Here is a 20,884-nt window from a genome sequence, read left to right as displayed (position 1 = left end):
CATGAAATTGTGTTGATTAATGGATTTGGTTGAGCTCCTTGTGAGGCTTCCTATGTTTCATCTTTTTTGGTGCGAATGGCTTCCACCAGAGTGCTGAACCAGAGCTGTAATCCAATCACAAATCTTTGTAACCTCAGTCTTTCCCAAATGTGCATTTTTTGGGTAAGTGTAAAGCACAAATAAACCATTTATAAAGCTCAGATCACAGGCCCAACTCGTGTTTAATAAACAGACCAGCAAAGTAGGTTTCTAGCTTCACTAAAGCAAATATACACTAATGATTACATAAGCATAAATATACGCACCCGTTGTAACAACAGGGTTCCCTTCAACAGCTTGCAATTTACATGCAAATTTGTAATGTAGAGAATTATTCCCGTGCCAAAAGTGTCCACCACTTTTCTACGAGATACAAGCCCAATTAACCGTCTCTAGCTATTGTCAATCCTGGCTGATAAGCTGCGAACTCTGTAATCTTCTATTACATGCCAGACTTTTTTAATCATTAGCAGTCATCTATCTCAAAAAGTAATTCTAATGTCAGTGATTGGACTGTAAAATAAATAACAGTAATAATAATATTACCACTTCTACAACTACTACTACTACTAATACTACTACTACTACTAATAATAATAATAATAATAATAATGATAATGTAACAATTATAGAACGAAACCTTTAAAAAAATCATCCGATATGAAAGGAGTTTCTTCATAGCTGTGGCTGTAGAGTTATCTCATTGTGCGTATCTTGCGATAGAAACCCAAGATAGCATTGTACCAGGGTCTGATCAAACCACACCTAATTTTCAGTCTAACACTTGTGAGAACACATAGAGAAGCAGAAGTGATGTTTCTATTTGGCAACAAGAAAAGTATGCAATCTCGAAAAAAAAGAACTCTGTCTCAGGTGCAAGCCAGCGATTCACAATTGCACCAGCTCTGAAAATAGAAAGAAGAAATATCATTTGGAAAGCTGCAGTCAGATGCTCCTTGGACCATCTGACTGCAGCACCAAATAAAACCCTCCAGATGATCAGTGTTTATTGAGATTTCAATGCAAGTGAAATAATGTTTTGCCATTACCTTGATCTAATGGATTCTACCCTATTGTTGTTGAACGTTTTATATTTATACGTGTGTGTGTGTGTGTGTGTGTTTGTGTGTGTGTGTGTGTGTTTAATATATGTATGAAAGAGAGAGCAATGATTAAATGTTTTGTGTCCTGTCATCTTGGTTGATGTTTGATTGTCTTTGCATTTGACCACCTATGATTTTATGTGGTTGGTCTTATCAAGTCTGTCTTCACGTCACTAATTAGTTTTTTGTTTTTTTTAAAGGCAATATTGGCATCAATCTCACTTTGGAATTATTCCTTTGCATTAAATGAGGGCTGTGGATCTTTTATGTCCATATTCTGGGAGGAACAGTTCCTGAGAGCAGGGAATGTTTTGAGTAAACAAAACATATTTCCAGACACAATACTTTGAATTAAACTTAAATTGTCCCAGACCACCGTATTGTGTTTAAATTCAGATTTTTTGCACTACTTATTTTTACAACCAGGAATACTATGATTGACTGGCTTCATACCAAAAACAATGGTATTTCATGTAATTTATCCATAAACCAAAATTTTATTATTACTTTGCCCTAAATACATATATTTGATGGGAGGCAAGAAAATCTGAAAAGTCCAAAATACGGATCAAAAGACAGAACTTAATATTAAGATAAGCAGGTATTGATAAAATCAGAATCAGCCAATAAAAGGCTTTGGTACACCTTTAATTGTGAACAGATATCAATCAAGTAGTTGTTACCAGTTGTTACCAGCTGTCCACAGCCAGATGGCAAAAATAAGTATGGCAATATGTCATCGGAAAAAGCACATCAGCGAAGTATCAGTTTTTTGGCTGTATAGAAAAAAATTGTTACCGTATGAATTATACGACTGGTCAAATCAGTGTTGTTTGTACATGAGGAGATGAGAATGAGTCACTTTTATATGGAAACAAATCACAGCTTAACTCTTAAGTCTGAACTCTTCACCCGAAATCTGAGGCTTGGCTTTCCCCTCTTTTGCAGCTGCTTTACAAAGTGTTTGACTCCGAGTCACAACTGAGTGTATAGTTGAAGTGAGGTTTAGCTCATGTTAATACTTGCGTGCAGTATTTCTTGCTTTCTTAATAGGGTAGAAAGCCCAATAATCTGGTAAAAAAGTCATATTTTCTCTGAGTGTTTTATAGTTTATGGGACAATATTAAACAATACAAACATTTTTGTAGACTCGCAGTTGAAGTTACAGCAGAGTGTCTGTGTCAAAGCTCAGAGGTAACGGGTAAACTTATATGAAATGCATCTTGAGAAGACAGAGAATATTTCATGCTTAATCTTGGGGGGTTATAATAGACAGATGTAATGTTATGAATATGTTTTTGTCTCCATGAAATGAAGCAAAATCCATCTTGTCATTCAGTGTGGTTGCTGGCTTGTCTGTTTTATTTTCAACCTAATTCAGATTGATGGATACTGCGTTACTCTTCATATTATCATTTATATTCTTCATACATAGAGTCAGGGAACAAACAAGAACAAATTCCCAAAGCTGTGAATGTGAGCAACAGTTCTTCTGCAAAGTGACGACTGCAAAATAATCATATTCTTATTTATATCTATACTCCATGTTGCTTGATTTTTGCTGGAATTTTTGCTGCCAACTAATGATTCCTAACTCCAGTCACCCCTTGACCATAAACAGTACATTTTCAGAAAGCTGAGAGTACAGTCTTGTGTCTGAAGTTTCTAATTTTAACAAAGAGGATGTCGTGCTCTAGACAGTTTGATTTTTGAGGTATACTCTTCCACTCGGATAATTTATACTACGATATGAAATTCTACTATTCAGAGTTCAGGATGTTGGATCATCTTTCCACACAAGTTTGTCTGTTTACAGATGTAGTATTCTATTAGCCTTGATGATTACTATGCAACTGTGCTTATTGCTTTGCGCTCTATATTACTCCTGCGCTATAACCTACATTTGATTAATTTTGTTGTGAGCTTCAGCTGTTGGATTCAGTGGTGTCTTTTGCATATGTATTCTGTACGTTTGTGCTCCCTTAACACAAACAAGCAGCCTGAAAGTTTTCATCCCAATCAATGTTAGCAGCGAGTCCTGTCGATAGTCTGTCTGATTTCTTTTCGTAGTTCTGACTGGAGAGACAGAGAATTCAAACATAATGAAGTAAAAGGCAAGATAAAAAAGAATAACAAAGATGCCAAGGAGACTTTGCTTGCAACAGATCTTTATTGCCCCCCAATGGTGGAGCTTTGCCGATTTATAATGGAGGCAGAAAGAAATGTGAACCAACAGCCATTCATCTCTCTCTCTCTTTCTGTCTCCCTCTCCCTCCCTCTCACACACACAAACTTCTATAACATCTCTGTGTCTATGGCATTGCTCTCTTCACTTCCAATTAACATAATTGCTTTACTTCCAGTGAATGTGATTAAAATAGTCGAATTTCAGCCAAAGTTTTGTCGTGTATCAGTAACTCATGGCAAAGACTGTCACGTCAGAGTCCTTATAGTGACAAAAGAATCCCCACCTTATGCCTTATGCAAAAAAAAAAACTAGCTTAAGACATAGGCCTTTGGTATATTACTATCCATGGGCATCCTCAGGAATCACATTGTTGTCTCCTAGCAACCAATAAAGAGTTGGCACTCCATTTATACAGTGGGACACGTGCTTTTTTGTGTTTTGTTTAAGGCACTGTGTTCATTTTGCTACTTGTTTGAGATGAATATTAAGAACTTTCTGAAATCAAAGCTGAATGCAACACTGTCGCACTGCATTGTAGTCTGTAATAAATCTTTCTACAAATATACATTTTTTTGCCAAATCATCACCTATGCCAAACAAAAGAGTAGATTATAGAACACGTTGCTGAAAGTATCTATTTTATAACAACATTTTTATTAAGTTTTCTTTACCCCAGTGTATCAGGGGTTGAAATTAAAATGTTAGAACCCATTACTAATTTCTGAAGAAGAAGCAGCTCAGCTGGTAAACCAGATGTCCAGAGAATCCCCAGCTCCTCCTCTCTGCATGTTGAAGTGTCCTTGGGCAAGACACTGAACCCCGAGTCGCTCCCGATGACCTGGTTAGCGCTGTGCATGGCCAGCCTGCCACCATCACTGTGTGAATGGCCAAATGCTCTCTAGTGTAAAGTGGTTTTAAAATCACATGTATTACCATTCATTAATCTACCGCTTTTTACATTTCTACATCCCTTGCAAATACGCGATTGTTGGAAAAATTTGAAGAAGCCATTGATGGCCAACATTGAATAGTCAACTGATTCCCATCAACATACTTTAACATACAACCATACAACATACCATACTGGGTAACGTGTCTTTATATGTGTAAGGTTGACTATGAGACTGTTCTTATCATTTATGCCAGGATAATTGTCAAGGAGACTCTGAGATATCTTGTGTTTTCATATACAGGTACAATGCATGGTGCAGCAATGTACTTCCCTCAAGCTGCATAAAATGGTTAAGTCAGCTTGATAATGTTTACGGACGCAATGTAGGTCAGGAAGCTGAGCTGGAGGACTTCTTTCCATCTTTCCACCTGCCAAGTGCCTCTCAACCATGGGCAACACTCAGAGAAAGGATCCTGGCTTTCCATGAATCTTAGTACCAGAACAAAAGTACACCATAAGAAATAAATCCAATATGTTTAATATCGTATGCCATATCAAATGGAGATAATTTTTTTACATCTCAGTGTTGTTGAATCCCAAGGTAACTTTTTGAATTGTTTGTCTTTGAATACAGGTATTTTACTAAATCAGTCCTTCACTTGTTCTTGCAGACAGAGAACTACCATTGAAGCATCACCCATCTTGATCCTTGTGGTAGATTTACTGTGAGTAATTGATCACAGTGACAGTGCTCTTCATTGCTCTACAGAGCTTAGGAGCCTCTCTCAACAAATTTTATGTTAGTCAGTATTTGATCAGCGTTTTCCTTTTGATCATTGTCTGATTCAGCAGGCTTTTCTTGAAAATATTGTTGAAGCAAACTCAAAGTACATAGTCCAGAGTCTACAAAAAAGACAGGTGTGATATTATGGTTTGAAAACATATAAATACAATTCACTGACAACACAGAAAAGAAAAATCCAGTAACATTCTCAAGTGAAACCAAGCACATTTTGTGTCAGTGGAATGGTTATGGGCAAAATTAAAACACATTTCTATAAATTGATAACTTCTGTGACAGTGCCCAGATTGAAGTGGTGAGTATCCACCTGACATTTAGGTATTTACTCTCCTACAGCAGCCCCACAACCCCATGTTACAGTATAAGCTAAAGACATTATGAATAAATAAGGTTATAGGTTCTGAGTTTATTGTCTAGCAGATATCAGTTGGAATGCATTACAGTTGGTTTGGACTCCAACCGATTCATTTTGCTAGTGAAGTTTCAACTTTAACTTTTACACTCAATCATTGATCATCATTACCCCATTTGTGTTTGCTCTAACCAATACTCACATAAATAAATAAATACGTACATAAATAATGCAGCTTGAGCCGGAGGATTCCTTTGAAACAGAGGTCATCAGCATACGGTTACTAAAGCTTGATAAAGCTGATGGAGTATTGAGTTATTTATACTCCAGAAGGGGAAAACTGAGCGTAGGCAACCAAAGCAAATACAGAGATGAGAAAAGTTGCTCTGATGTTTTTTACCTTTGTTTTGTTTGTTTTGTATGATTGAGTACCAGTATCTCGATTCTAGAGTGTCTAGATTCCCAGTGCATGAAAATGCAGTAACCAGTAGATGACACTTTTCTTAATTGAAAGTGTGACTAAAATCATGGGGGAAAAATATTTCAAAGCTTCCCTATGCAGAGTATTTGCAGAGAGGCATTCCAAGACAAAGACACAAGCTGATTCCAAAAGCCAATGTTGGGGGTAATGTAGCGAAAGCACCTGGTTGGACCCTCCCTTAGTTGATTTGGCAGGCAGTGCTCACCAAATAGCGTTATAAGAGCCAGTTGCCAATGGTAAATCGAGTGACTAATTTCAGAGCAGAAAGGAGATCCCATGATCAACCAGACTGTTAATATCCACCAATGGGAAAAGTATAAATATGAAATATGGAAGAGGGATCACCGAGATGACTTATCGCAGAATAAGTTCTACAAGATAAAGTTTTATTCTTTGGATTGTTTTTTTTTTTCTATGCCCAAACCTTAGGAATAATTTTTGTACCTGATCCTTAACACATCATTTGGTGACCATTTGGAGATTATAAAACATTAATCAATTTGAAATATGATCAAATATTATTTTAAAATAGAAACATCCATCCATTATTGATCTATTTTCAGTGAAAAACAAAAGAATATTATTTTGTATATTATGACACAAGACTATACTCCTTAGCAATATGTCGTATCAGCACATTATTCCAACATTGAAAACAAGTCATTTTGGGTTTAAGCAATATACCTAAATGATTTGCAATGGTGTCAAACACGTTCCAAGAATCATAGTAAGAATTATTAAATTGGATTCAATGTTGTGACTATAACTAATACTGTGATCTGAGCATGTATATTCCCCATATTTGTAAGGGTTATTTGTTATGAATGTTCATGGATTTAAAGCTCCCATAAATGTCCATAACTAATACATTATTTAACATGCTCCTAAAATTTGTGTTTCATGAAAGAATATTAGTTGAAACTATATAATTTAGTGTCCCAAGGGGCATTGAGGAGAAAATGAAAATGAAAAAATGAAAATGAGAAGAAACATTGTAGAAAATATATAAGTGGAGCTCTTGCAGTAAAGTTTGAAGCGTATGGATCATATATTGAGAGTCTGTTAGCATTTTGTACATATCAGTCACCAATGTCTCCACCCCATTATTGTTTTTTTATGAGTGAGTCTTCACTTGTCCGGTTGTGTGTGTGTGTGTGTGTGTGTGTGTGTGTGTGTGTACTTTTGTGCATGTGATTCTGTTTAGTCTGTCCCAGACTTCAGTATGCATAAAATATGACAGAGCTGTTTCAAAGAAGGTGAAAAATTAGAAGTTAATTGACTTAACATTTGCATTTTTATAGTGTATATTTGAACATGAAATATAAGATATGATTAGATTTGTGTACAGTACATGAAAAAAGTGCTACTATGGATCCCCATATTAATTTGATTATGGCAGTATTATTCAAAATTGTAGAACTATAAATTGAGAGGCATAACAGTTTGTTTTTGATTAAACTTCAAGAACCCATCGAAGATTACACCAATCAAGCAAACAAGCACATGAAAAACACGAGAGAACACACACACAAGGACACTCACACTCCCGCTAGCCTCCAGTGTGACATGCATATTTTATGGACAACCTTTCGATCCAATCCCGCTCCTGAACCTGAGGGGACATTCCAGTTAAAAGTCACATTGACTACGCAAACATTTTCTTCCAGGCTGCCTGGAACCCAGCTGGATATATGATAGTTTGCATTACTGACTGACATATTAAAATAAATAAATGCTGAAAAGGTATAAGCGGTGCTCTCATTGCTGTATTTGAATGGCTGTGGTCCATTGTATAAAGGCCATTTATATTTTTCTGAACCATTATATGTCCTTACTTTTGCCAAATGTTACCAAAACTTACTTAGCTTACTTTAAATAAACAATAAGCTTGGTCCATGTACCTTTATCCATATCACAATCTCCAATTAAGCGGACCAGTGATGTTTATTCAGATTTTTCAATGGTTGATTTTAATAAATATCTGACAGCTCAACCAAAGTGACCAATTTCAAACTGCACAACAGTTTGTTTTTTTTTTTTTACCACAGCATGTGCACAGATGTGATGTGTTATACACATTGTCTTCAGGGACAGAAGAAAAGCAGTGCATGATGTTATCCATGTGTATAATGAGGTGGGATGTAGTCCTAAAGGCCCCAGAGGAGGGGTTACCCTGATAGCATAAAGGACACATGGGAAAATTCTTCTTTTAAGGCACTTTGAAATTCACTCGCCCTCCCAAGTGCATACGATGTCAACTGCTGAAAGCTTTGGAAAACATTAAACTCTATCTTCATTCTATTAACAAGTCATTTCAAAATATTGTATACAGTGAACACTGCACGTTATGCTCTGATCTTAGTTTGGTATTATTCAAAAAAAAAGGACATGAGTGCTAACAGTAAAAAAGCAAGAAAACATTGTTTACACTTGAAGGGGAACTTATACATTTTAAAATTAATCATTTAAATATTTTTCATGCTGATATGGTGGGACACAATCAGTCAGGCTTTGCACATCTCCAAAATCACAGCACAAATGATCTTTTATGATCAGTATTCTTTTTTCACACAATTTTGCAATAAGTTGTAGTGATGGTAAAAGATACAGTTTTTTTTCCTTAAAATAGGACTTGTGGAGCAGCAAAACAGAAGACTATATAGTATACCAGACAAACGTGGTTTTCAAACTATCACAACTATATAACCAGGAAATAGTTTTTTTTTTTTCTTTTTCCTGTCCGATAGCATCTAACACTCCACATCTCATTTCCCATAGTGACTTAAAAAATGTTAAGTCATCGCTAGTCTAGATAAAGCAACCGAGAATCTATTATTTAACAGACAACTTTTTTGTTATTGAAAAGTGTGGTATAATAGTAGTATTATAAGTGTGCAATTTACAGCTTTAATCTGATGGGGGCTTTTTATAAAGCCATTTTGTGTAACTGCACATATACAGGTATATAAATCTCTGTTCAATGTGAAACAGTGTGTGAGAAACAATAAAAGGTTTGTGGTTAAACTAATAAATGTTAAACAAAGTAAAAGAAAAATAAGCCCAGCCTTTGAAAAACATTCACGAAAAGTCATGAATGAATGAAAGAAGTATAGCATATAAAACTTTAAAAAGGCAAGAGGAAGGTTATTCCAGTATATTGGAGTGTTATACCCTGAAGTAGTTTCACCAAACATCGTCATGTGGCTTTGTGAAATAATGATGCAAAAATGAAAGGATCGGAGGTGCCATCCTGTGTCATAAACTAAAAGCATTTTTGAGTGATACTCTGTTGCAAGGTCATGGAGTGCTTTATAAACTTATAAAATTATTTTAACAAGGAAACTACAGACCTGGCACAGGTATAAATCATGAGTAAATTCGGAGCCACATAAACTGAAGATTTCTGTCTGAGAGGCTATTCAGGTCTTTGTAAAATACAAACTGTGTCCAAGCAACATTACGATAGCCAATGAGTAATTCTGTTTTTCCGCCTGCCTTTATTAAGAATCCATTTCAATTGCAGCTGAACTCATAACAGACAAAAGGACGGTTTCAGTTATTTTAAAGCAGACAAGGCTTTTACTTTTGAATACTGTGTTAGCAATTATTTTATAATTTTTTGATGTGCTTTTTTTAACTCATACTCAGATCACGACTATGGCTGGCATCTTTTGACTCCTCTGATCTATAAACTTTGCAGCATGGTGGGGGAGTTTCCTGCTGTCAAACTGAACTTTCATATACACTGACAACATCATTCCAAGTGCGTTCTCCTTGAAGTATGTTTCCCTGTAAGAGGTAGAGTAGGAAGTTCCTGGCACCTCGAGATTTGACTAGATTTTTACTCAAAACAACTCAGGCACGACTGCAGCCGATGGAAAACCAAACCGCTTTATTTTATATTATGAACTTGACCACCCAATGTTACAATTAAACAGATAATGATTCCATCAATGTGCTTTTACATTTGTTTCATTTAACATTTCATATTCATTCATGAATTGGCACTCCCTATGAGACATGTTTTACAGTCACAGAAATGTAAAAAAGTACATGACTTTATTTATTTTATTTATTTTTCTTTCATCACTTTTGTACATTAAAAAAAGAGTTCCACAAATCATGATAATCGACTGACAGGATCATTTGACAGATCTAAAAAAATATATTGAAATAATGGAATGAATGGCGGGATCTAAAATAATTTCTATGTGGTTTTCCTCACAGATCTCCTCAAATGAACATTGCCACTGGAATGAAAGGTGATGAGATGAGTCTATCTCTCTCCCTCTCTCTCGATTAGTCCATGAGGCTTGGAAAGGGGGGTCTGAAGGACAGCTGGCCATGGTGAACCTGCTGAGGGAAATTAAATGTACCTTCTACACCAATCAATATCCTGCTGTTTGGAGATGATAGAAAGTTGTTGAGGTTATAAATAGTGTTTATATGCCATGAAGTTGTCTTCAGTGCGGAGGATCATTATACATTTTGCATCTGCAAACTTAAGCTAAAATGCATTTCGGGCTTGCTAAATCAGCCTTTATCTCATCTGCCTCTGGGTGACCTTCAATAAATTAATGCATAAGAGAGATGTGTTTTTTTCATGAGCTAATGAATTCCTTGATGATCCCAGGATTGAATTAATTCTTAGCAAGTATGTTGTAATTAAATCAAATTTATGACGTGCCTTTATCGAGTTTTTCCAATCTTCGGTGTGAAATGTTAAGTAATTCTGGATCACAGTGTTAACAGCTCTTGCCTTTGGCCACAGGTTTTCAGCCAAGCTGCACCACTTCTGACATGACAATTAAACAGCAAAGGGTTGTTTAAAGATGCTGATTAAAACTTAGGTAATGCAATGACAATAACAAAATGCTACTTGGTTTAACATACAGCAACAACATCAACAGATGCAGTTTAACACAGTGTGATTCCCCAGGGTGACCCCCCCCCCCGATGGTTCCTCCTCCCACCTTATGTATAAAAAGTGACTCCAGGTTTCTGACTTATTTTGATAATTTCCAAGTTGTTTTTTTCCTTTTTTCTGATTTGCAGTTAGTTTTTCCCATAGTAGAGTAGATAGTATGGAGTTGACTACTAGTACCAATTCCCACATTGTTGTTTTTTTTTTAATCTGATTTATACGTTATTACTTAAATGAGAACTGTTTTACAAAATCAAATTGTTGATCATACATTTACATTTTTTTCCTTGGTGATTGTTCCCAGGATCCTCTTGTTTTTTTTGTTTTTGCTTTTTTGTTTTTCATTTTTTTCCCCTAATTAAATGTCTGATGAGGTTTTAATTTCATACCTGACTTTAAAATGCCAACAAAACATGATACATATTGAAACTTTTGGGCTTTGTTCTCATCACTTGGTACATCCAACTGGCAGGTACTCCCAGGGACAGCAGCTAATGGATAAATATGGCCGTCATGAATTGGAAATCTTCACCCTTGGGTCAGATATGAAGTGTGGTTATACAGTTTTGCCTTCATGTGACATTGCAGGGAAATAAAATAACCAATCTTGTAAAAAGCAAGTGCTTGAACTATGTTGTAAAATAAATATGGATACAACAGTGTAAGCTGCCAGAGCAATGCGATCGCTCACATTCACCTCATGATGATGGTTAAGCCAGCTTCCTCCTTAATCAGTTTCACTGTGAAAATGGACAGTCTTCTGTGATGAAGGGTTTGAAATATCTTATTTTTGGCAGTTGGGGTTTTAGATGTGAAACATTAGACCTCTGTTCATGCCGTGTATAGTGTCCTTCTGGAACCTCATATCGTTCTGAAGAGCAAATAAAAGATCTATCTATCACTGAATCATACATGGTTTTTGGAATGTCTGATATTGAGTCTAAGAAAGCCTGAAGTATCAGACCAAATGACCTGACAAGTGTTCAACTGGTATCAAAATAAGTGTGGATAACTAGTTATGAACTCTCAAATTGGAGCCTCCATAACTCTCCTTGTTTTTGCCCTACTGTTTTTTATTGAGTTATACAAATATTCTCTATGCTCCAAAATGCAAAATTAGAATATAAATAATTATTAAAATTGTATAGTTTTTAGTTAATTCAAGATAAATTCACTTAGAGAGCTGGGATTTAAGTGCTCTGGTGGATTAAAAAAAAAAGAAATTCTAATTCATAATGCCTTGCATGTAATATCTTACTAATTTCATTTTTTGGCTGATCTGTGGGTGTTCAAAGAAAAAAAAAATCTGTTTCCAACAATGTTCCACACAGTTTATCTTCTTTTTAGTTAAATAGATAAGAATGTGTAGCCTGTTTTTTCCTCATTTTTTTCTTTTTAAAACAAATAAGCGCTGGCTCAGAGTTTTCTGTGGGTGGACCTGTGTACAGTATGTGCATACATGTATGCTGAGTGGGAGCAGGGCCAGTGCTAGGGTCATGGCTCTCACTCAGAACACCATCTTAATACCTCCTCACATATCTTTGTGAAACTATCACTTTCTAACTTTTGAGTCATCGATCTGTACACAGTATCTTTGTATCTGGCCAGCGGGTGCATTCTGCTTTTTCTTTTCCCTTGTTTCTTCTCACCCTTATATTGTTCACATTATACCCTAGTTTCCAGAAAATTTCAAGAAGATGTATAATGGATGGCCAATTTAACTGTTTGGTTTGTGTTGACTTTTTTATGAATTATCATGATTAATTAAACCATTTGTTCTGGTATTCATCCCCAGTGTGATGTGTGCTCCTGATTTACACTGCAGACTCCCTGTTGTGTTTATATGTGCTGTTTTTCTTTTTTTTTTTGTGGTCCACATCCCATCGTTATCTTGCTCAATCTACTTTCAACCTTCTTCATGTTTTCACCAGTCATTAAGTCGGTGCCTGCTTCAAGTGTGTCCAATGAGTACAGACATGTTTTCTGAATATCTTTTTGCACATTAGTCGTAATATTTTGTTTTTGTCTGATCCATGTGAGTTTTTCAATTGTCACCTTGTGTTCATTTCCTTTCCATTTTGTGTGTCTTATAAAATTACCATATTCTTTGTTCTTTGCTCTTGTTCTCCCCTTTGGATTTGTGTTCTTGTTCTACCCCTTTTTGTGAAAAAAAAAGGTCTGGAAAATAATAGCCTACATCTGTTCCATAACTGAGGTGCAAGTGCCAAGTGTTCCAGATACAGCTAATATTTGACTGTGGTATTACCTCAGATGAACTCTTGTGAGCAAATAGCAGAAGCTATTTACTTTTTCGAATTACCAGCTTAGTCCTGTTGTGGGTGCAGCAATGATGGTACATGGATGGCAAGGTTGGAAATGTGGGATGGCTTGAATTTTGCTCTCCTAAGCGTCTTTCTGAAATCTCCAACATACCTGAAAAATTTGCACTTTTAGTGTTTGATAAGTGCAAAATACCTGCCACTCCGAATTATATTTTGAATTATGTATCGATTTTGTTAAAACTTACATTACCCCATTTCCTTGTTTCTAGCTTCTCTCTAAAAGAAGCACTGAAGTAATAATATTGTACTTATAATCAAGGCCTTTGCAGTACTCTGCAGTACCACAAATACTGAAAATATTCAAACTCCACAAATGGTTCTTTGCTGCCCCCAAACGGACAATTGTAAAATGACTTACCAATTCTACAAGACTGAAATATCTCTTTTGAGAGATCCAGTTTACATAGGAGATTTTTGCAAAAACTGAAGTGAAAATGGGACATCTTTTCTGAAAGAAGGAAACTTCCTATCTACTCCATGTGGTACATATAATCCTTTACTCTGCACAATGGGCATGCTTGCTTTTCGGTACACTTGGTTTGGTTAGCTAGTCCAATCAGTATTGGTGACTGAGATTTAATGAATTTAGCAAAGTTCTATTATCCCTCCACACTTAATATCGCAGTGAATCATGAGTCTTTGCCTTATTCTATTACTGATGTTTGTTTGCATGCTTCCAGATAGTCTCTTCAATGGATTTACATTTGATACAATTGTTTTGCAAGTTGCATTTAGAATGCAGTTTTTCTCAAGTCATTGTTCAGTCAAATTCATCCACTGTACTATTTAACATATTAAACTGAGCATCTTTTTCTGGAAAGACAGTGTGTGCATTATTCCACAGATCTACACCACCATCTGGTGGTAGCTTAGAGCACAACCAAGTGGAAATGAAGATTCAGTATTATAAGTATTGCTGTAGTCGTAGTATTTATCTATTTAATGTATTCATTCACTTATTTATTAATTCATTCAATCATTTTTCAATTTGATCATCACATCAATGTTAAGCAATTTCTGGGAAATGTTATGAGGCACAATATACATGGCAACAATAATACAAATAATTGTAATCATTCATAATAATTCACATTTCGCATTTCCACGTCACAGCAAGAAGGTTCCTCAATTGATTCCAACAAAGGTCTCAGTTGACTCCCTGTTTCTGGTTGGCTTTTTTCCAGATTCTCCAAAATTGTCATTAGGTGAGAGACAGTGAGAAGTTGTATGTCTCTCTATGTGGCTCAGTGATTGACAGTTGACCAGTCCAGGGTGCCTCCCCCACCATCAGCCAATGTCAACTGGAATCAACTTCAGTATCCATGAACAGAATGTAAAGAATGACTGACGATGACAAATATTGTGACATTTTGGATTTAGTTTTAGTCTTCCCTCACACTATTGTAACTCAAAATCAACAGTGGTTAAATTTGCAAATGTTTTAAACACCACTCCAATTATTGGGTAACAGCCTGCCCTTTAGTATTCTGCTTGTCACTGCTTATAAGACATGTGGATTCAGCCTCCTATATAAGTTCCTCATATTTCTTATTAACATATTAATGCTCTTACCCACTAATTCAATTGTATTTGCATTTCTAAGGTTTCCATGAATGAGATTTAAAGCTCACATGTGCTGGCAAATGGGTATGTTCAAAGATACAGTTCCAAGAGTTTGTGTATGCGCATTTGTGTTTACCAGTGCAATATTATTAGCCACAATGCATGTAGAACAGGCTAATATTTTTATTCATATCTGTGAGAATGGCAATCACCCCTTACATACTGACAAAATGAAAGCCAATCCTCAACAAATGAGGCGACCATCTTATTTAGCCGACTATCTTATTTAGCCGTAGCAAAATTGTCCTATTTTTTTTTTTTTTTTTTGTTCTTTCCTCCCCCAACAGTTGTTTGAGCTGGGACACTGTCCATGGTGCTGAACCTCTTTTCTTTTTACCACAAGGCAATTGTTTTGACCTACATGGCTAGGTTCCAAGATCCAACAGCAATCTTAGCCGTTGATAGGAAAATAATCTATTTTCACATCCTGACTGTTCTTTTGATATTAAATTACTGATATTTGATTGACAAATTTTAAGTACTTAGGGTGAATAGTCCAAAGCAATGGAGGGTATGGAAAATAGATGAAGAAACATATTTAAGCAGGTTGGAGCAGCTGAAGAAAAGTGTAAGGGATCTTACACTTACACTCACACATGTGATAAAAGAGTTGGTATGGTATACACTGGTATATAAGATGGCGGTGAGATCATCAATGCTGTATGGTTTAGAGACAATGGCATTGAGCAAGAAGAGCTGGAGGTAGCAGAGGTTATTTAGGCAGTGACAAGGATGGATAGGATTTGGAATGACTCCATCAGAGGGACTGCAAATGTTAGATGTTTGGATTTAAGGTCAGGAAGGCAAGACTGATGTATGGTCATATACTAAGGAGGGACAGTGAATTGTTTGTAGAAAAGGAAAACCAAAGAGAAGATTTACAGTTAATTGAAAGAGGACATGAAATTAGTTTGTGTTAAATAAGAGTATACAAGGAAAAGGTCTAGATGGAGGAGGTGGATTTGCTGTTCCAACCACTGAAGGGAGCAGCCAAAAGGAAAAAATGATTTTTTTAGACAGATGTGCATCATCATGTAAATGGAAAGATTATCCACTAGTAAAAGGGGAAAGTAGGGTGTAGTCTTATCTAAGTATCTAGACTTTGAACCTGAATTTGGTGACTGACTGTCTGTCTGTCTGTCTGTCTGTCTGTCTGTCTGTCTGTCTGTCTGTCTGTCTGTTTGTCTGTCTGTCTGTCCGTCCGTCCGTCTATCCATGCGACCATTCTCTGTGGAGTTGCATGTTCTCCCCGTGTCTGCGTGCGTTTCCTCCGGGTTCACTGGCTTCCACTCAAAAACATGCAGAGGGTTGATTGTTAAAATTGGGAAAATTGCCCAATGTGTCAATGAAAGAGTGAATGGTTGTTTGTCTGTCTATGTGGCCCTACGATTGACTCGCGACCAGTCCAGGGTGAACCAGCCTCTCATACAATGGCAGCTGGGATGGGCTCCAGCATCCCCTGATACCCTGAATTGGCTAAGCAGAAGACAATGAATGAATGTACATACATATACATATACATATACATATACATATACATATACATATACATATACATATACATATACATATACATATACATATACATATCCTTGCTGGATAGTTGAAACCGAAATCTAAAGATCACACTGCAAACCATATTGCCAGGTAGTGTGTGTGTGTGTGTGTGTGTGTGTGTGTGTATACATATTGGGAGAAAGACATATTCATCTACTTTATTCGTATAGCAATACTCATTTAAAAGTCTGCATTTCCATACCTTTCTATGTCATGAGTGATAGAGAATGTACAAACGAGACTTTAGGAGCTGGGGAAATAAATGGGACTCAAGGAGGATTTGAAGAAGATATGGGCAGCAGAGGCCAAAGTGAGTCCCAGTAGGAATGGGGTCACAGGGAGCAGAATAGCTCCAACAAATTCAAGGACGACTATCCAAGGTCTCTGTCCAGATTTGCGTAACCCTGGGAACAGGTACGACAAATCCTGTCCAGAGCCCTCAAGCACCAAGGTCTCTGGTGGAGGCTCTGAGCTTGAAGAACACACAATCCCACCCAGATAAGGTAAGAAGGGGAATCCTATTTCTTCTCCTGGAATTATCACCTTTCTATGGTGGAAAAGTCTGTTCCAGTGATCCTGGAGACTGTGTCGTCTCAGCCATCTATACTGGGTCTCCCAAGAAAAGGTGGCCCTCGGTGAAAGTCCAAACTAAGAGCAATTTAAAAAACAGAATGGACAATAGAATGTATAAAGGCTACTCACAGAGATGATGAGAACCAAGGCACCCTCCAGCTGGGGCCAGGCCTATGAGAAGAGCTTTTTGGCAAGCACCTAGCTGGGAACAAGTTAAGTCTTTACCCTGTGGACTCACTACCTCAAGGTAAGACATCTGGTTTAGGTGCAATGTGTGCGGACCTACACGTGTCCGCCCTCCCCATGTAATGCTTGTATATACTATATACAAAACAATTGCATCCATCCATACATTATCTAACGCTTATCCTGCACTTAAGGTCGCATGGATGCCTATCCGAGTTGCCGGACAGTTGATGATCAATTGATCAAAGAGCCACATACAGAGACAAACAACCACTCACTTATTCATTCACCCATTCTAGTTAATTCAAAGTAATTCATTTCAATTAACCTCCTGCATATTTCTTGGACTGTTAAAGGACCCAAAGGACCCAGAGGACCCCTGCAGACATGGGGGGAATGTACAAACTCAAGACAGAAAGGGTCCAGGACCAGGGTCCTTCATGCTGTGAGGTGGAAGCGCTAACCAATACGCCACTGTGCCGCCCATAAAACTTGTGAGTATATATTTTATTCTGCAAACAAATTTTTGGTTAAATGTAATGTAATTTCATACTGAAAAAATCAAATGTTCTGTAATGTTAAGAAAGTTTTTGTATACAAATGCAGTATGAGTCACAAAAATTCCTCATGCGCAAATATGTGTGGGCCAGTAGTACATATGAATCATATTTTCACTTTAAATTGGAAATATATGGATTTGGAACCTGATATTTAGAAGAATTGGCCACCAACAAAAGAATGTATACGTCAAAAAGCAGATAAATATATATATTCTAACAAGCAGTATTGCATTTTATATTTCTATAAGGACTCTTTACTGAAATATGTGTACATAGTACATAAGTCAAATAATAGTGAAAGGTACTGTGTTTATTAAATTCTTGTATGTTTGTGGTACAAAGTTCAAAAATAGGGGTAAAGTGTGTCAGGATGTGACACCTGTAGTAATCTCACATCGTAGTTTGGTGCCATGGTAGTTTGGTGGAAAACATCAGAGTTGTTTAAATCAAAAACATTTATAGGTATTGTATTTTTTTTTTCACTTGGGATACTTAAGCCTCGAAGAAACTAATGTGAATAATATTAAACCAAATTATGTATTAATAAGAGGTCTAAATTTGTCCATATCAATAGTGAAGATATGAATACTGTTGTAATTCAGAGGTTCCTTTTCAAGATTTATAAAGGCTGTCATTAAAAACCAAAAAGTAGATATGGAAGAAAAACAGATTGAGAATCTTACCATTATTATGTGGAATATTCTTGTCCCTTTTTAATATAATTCTTTTTTTTCTTTTTGCTATTTTATTTCCAGCTTTTAAAGTATATCGATTAATCTAGTTTTCACCTGTTTTACACAATGTTTTGCTGTTTTATAAAGGGCTTTTTCCAGCTGTCATTCTGAGGCACCCAGGCGAATTTTGAAAAAAAAAAAAATTTATGATTTTAAGCTTGAGAAAAATTACCAATAATGTTGAGAGTAAGTAGGCCAAAATAAATTGCTTCGCAAATAAACAAGTTTGTTGATCTGGAGATATGTGTCTCAAAGTCTCTTTTTAGTAAACAAATCCACAGCATATCAAACATTGACCTTAAGTCATATATATCAATGTAGGATTTATCGCTACAGCTATAATATTCTTTGCACACCTTGTCCAAATAATCATTAAGTCTGTTTTTTTCTGAAATAATAGCATGTCAAACAGCTTAGATAGCTCTGTACTTGTCCTTTAATAGTTTTCCTTCTGTACCAATTATTTAGAAACCCCAAAGAGGGAATTCCAGTTAGTGGACATAGTCTCATATTCATCTTTTTTGTTTTTAATTGTTCCAGATTATAGTTTCTTTTAAATTCAATATACGATCAGATTTTCTATAAGATTTCGAAAACTTTTGATATTTGGGTGAAATTTATAGAAACTGACAGGCTATATATTTGTAGCTACAGTGTGCGGCAGTTAATGTCAAGTGACTGATGGTTTCATCTTTGAACTGAGTGCCTCTGTGGATGAGGTTTGCGTCACCTGTGACTTTATTGATGTCAAGCAGGTAAGTCATCACGGTGAAGAATTGATCCTCCAGCTGGCTTTTAGTGAAGTGGTAAATCATTCTATGGCCTAAATCTATTTTTATTCTTATTTTTTGTTCATATTTGAGCTATAACGCATTAACACTGCTAAGGTTTTTCCCATTTCATTTTTCTAACATGGTATCATGAAAAGAGTGATTGGAAACAGGAATATTTGTTGATGCAATTGCAAGGAATGATTGTTTCTCATTGATCGTTGATTTGATGATCTGTTTAGCAAAGAGGTTTTATTAGTTGAGTAAAACCCCTTGAAATGATGTGTGTTGACTCAAAACTCCTGACCAGCATTTTTTCTCCGGGATCAACACTCTGTTTTGAGAACTATTAACATGCAAACCTAACAAACTACCTAAACCCAGATGTACTGACTAGGGATAAAAAAAGGAAATGTCTTTTAGCTATTAAGACAAATATTTTGTTTAATAAAAATCGCGCACAATACTAAATTAAATCTACATTTGATTGAGAAACAGAGTCTCAGAGGGTGTGAACTGCTCTTATTTCTGTGCATTGCTAGAAAAAGAATGAGACTGTTCAAAATGTGTAAACAAGACTAATCTAGATGCCCACAGAACAAAAGGTTTGTGGCATTTCTCATAAAATCAACAAGGAATCACTGATGTATGCCCTCATTAAAATATCTTTGCTGTGTTTTACAGGGCCAAATTTTGATATTGCAATAAAACCTAAAATTAATAAAAATTATAACCAGACTTATATACAATATCAGGAACCTGGTGCCTTGTTCAATTGCAGCTTGTTCTTCCTGTGCCTGTGTGGGGTTTTTTCAGGTTTCTTAGGGTTGTCTCACACTCCTAATATATGCAGCAGGTTAATCTAAAAACTCAAAATTGTACATTGGCATAACTAGGAACATGAATTGTTCTGTATCTCTAAGCCCTCGGATTGACTGGAAAGTTGACCAGGGTGAACTCCAACTCTTGCCCAGAGCCAGTTAGGACTAGCTCAAGCCCCACTGTGACCCTGTGGGTGGGCTGAGTGGTATGCACAAACTGTAATGAACTGTAATGTTAAGTTTAATGCATTCAGTAATACTTATATTGGTTTTTTTTTTGTGAATAATTTCACCTGCTGTCTGTTGTAGAGCTAATTAAATCAGTACAATTCTCAGAATCAAAAAAAGAAAGATACACGTTTTTTTGTTTTTTTTATTGAAATTATAAGAGTATCTCATAAATAAAATGTCTCATCCAATGTGGCGGTTAGTTACGTTTGAAAATCAAATAATGGTATCATGTACAGTCATTCTTTCAGTAACTCTGTTTTGATACCTTTAGTTTGTTCCTGTACTTTTTTTACTGTATGTTGTGCGACTGCTGTCCTTAAACTGTCCAATTTTGAGATAAATGAAGTACTATCTATCAACCTATCTAGCTAGCTAGCTAACTGTCTGTCATACTGATTTTTACGGTGTTTTTAGCGGATATTTATGCATTTTAAATCTTGTGCCATCTTAAACGCATTGTCCATGGTTTATACCACATAAAAACTGCAATTCACATACTGCCATGTATTTGCCAATTAACGTGTCACACAAGTGAAGGAGAGATAGAGGGAGAGGTTACAATTTGTGATCAAAATACTCTGAAAACTTAAACCTGAACATTTTATTTGCACTGTGTTTAGCTAGTAATATAAGGAATCATAACTTCCGGGGGAGATATAATAAGAGAAATTAGTGAAAGTTGATGCTGTATTTTGAAAGGGGTCGG

The sequence above is a fragment of the Fistularia commersonii genome, chromosome 9 (assembly GCF_037954325.1).
Source record: "Fistularia commersonii isolate RoL2024-O1a breed Wild chromosome 9, RoL_Fcom_v1.0, whole genome shotgun sequence".
NCBI lineage: Eukaryota > Metazoa > Chordata > Actinopteri > Syngnathiformes > Fistulariidae > Fistularia > Fistularia commersonii.
Note: the sequence above shows the minus strand (reverse complement) of the source record.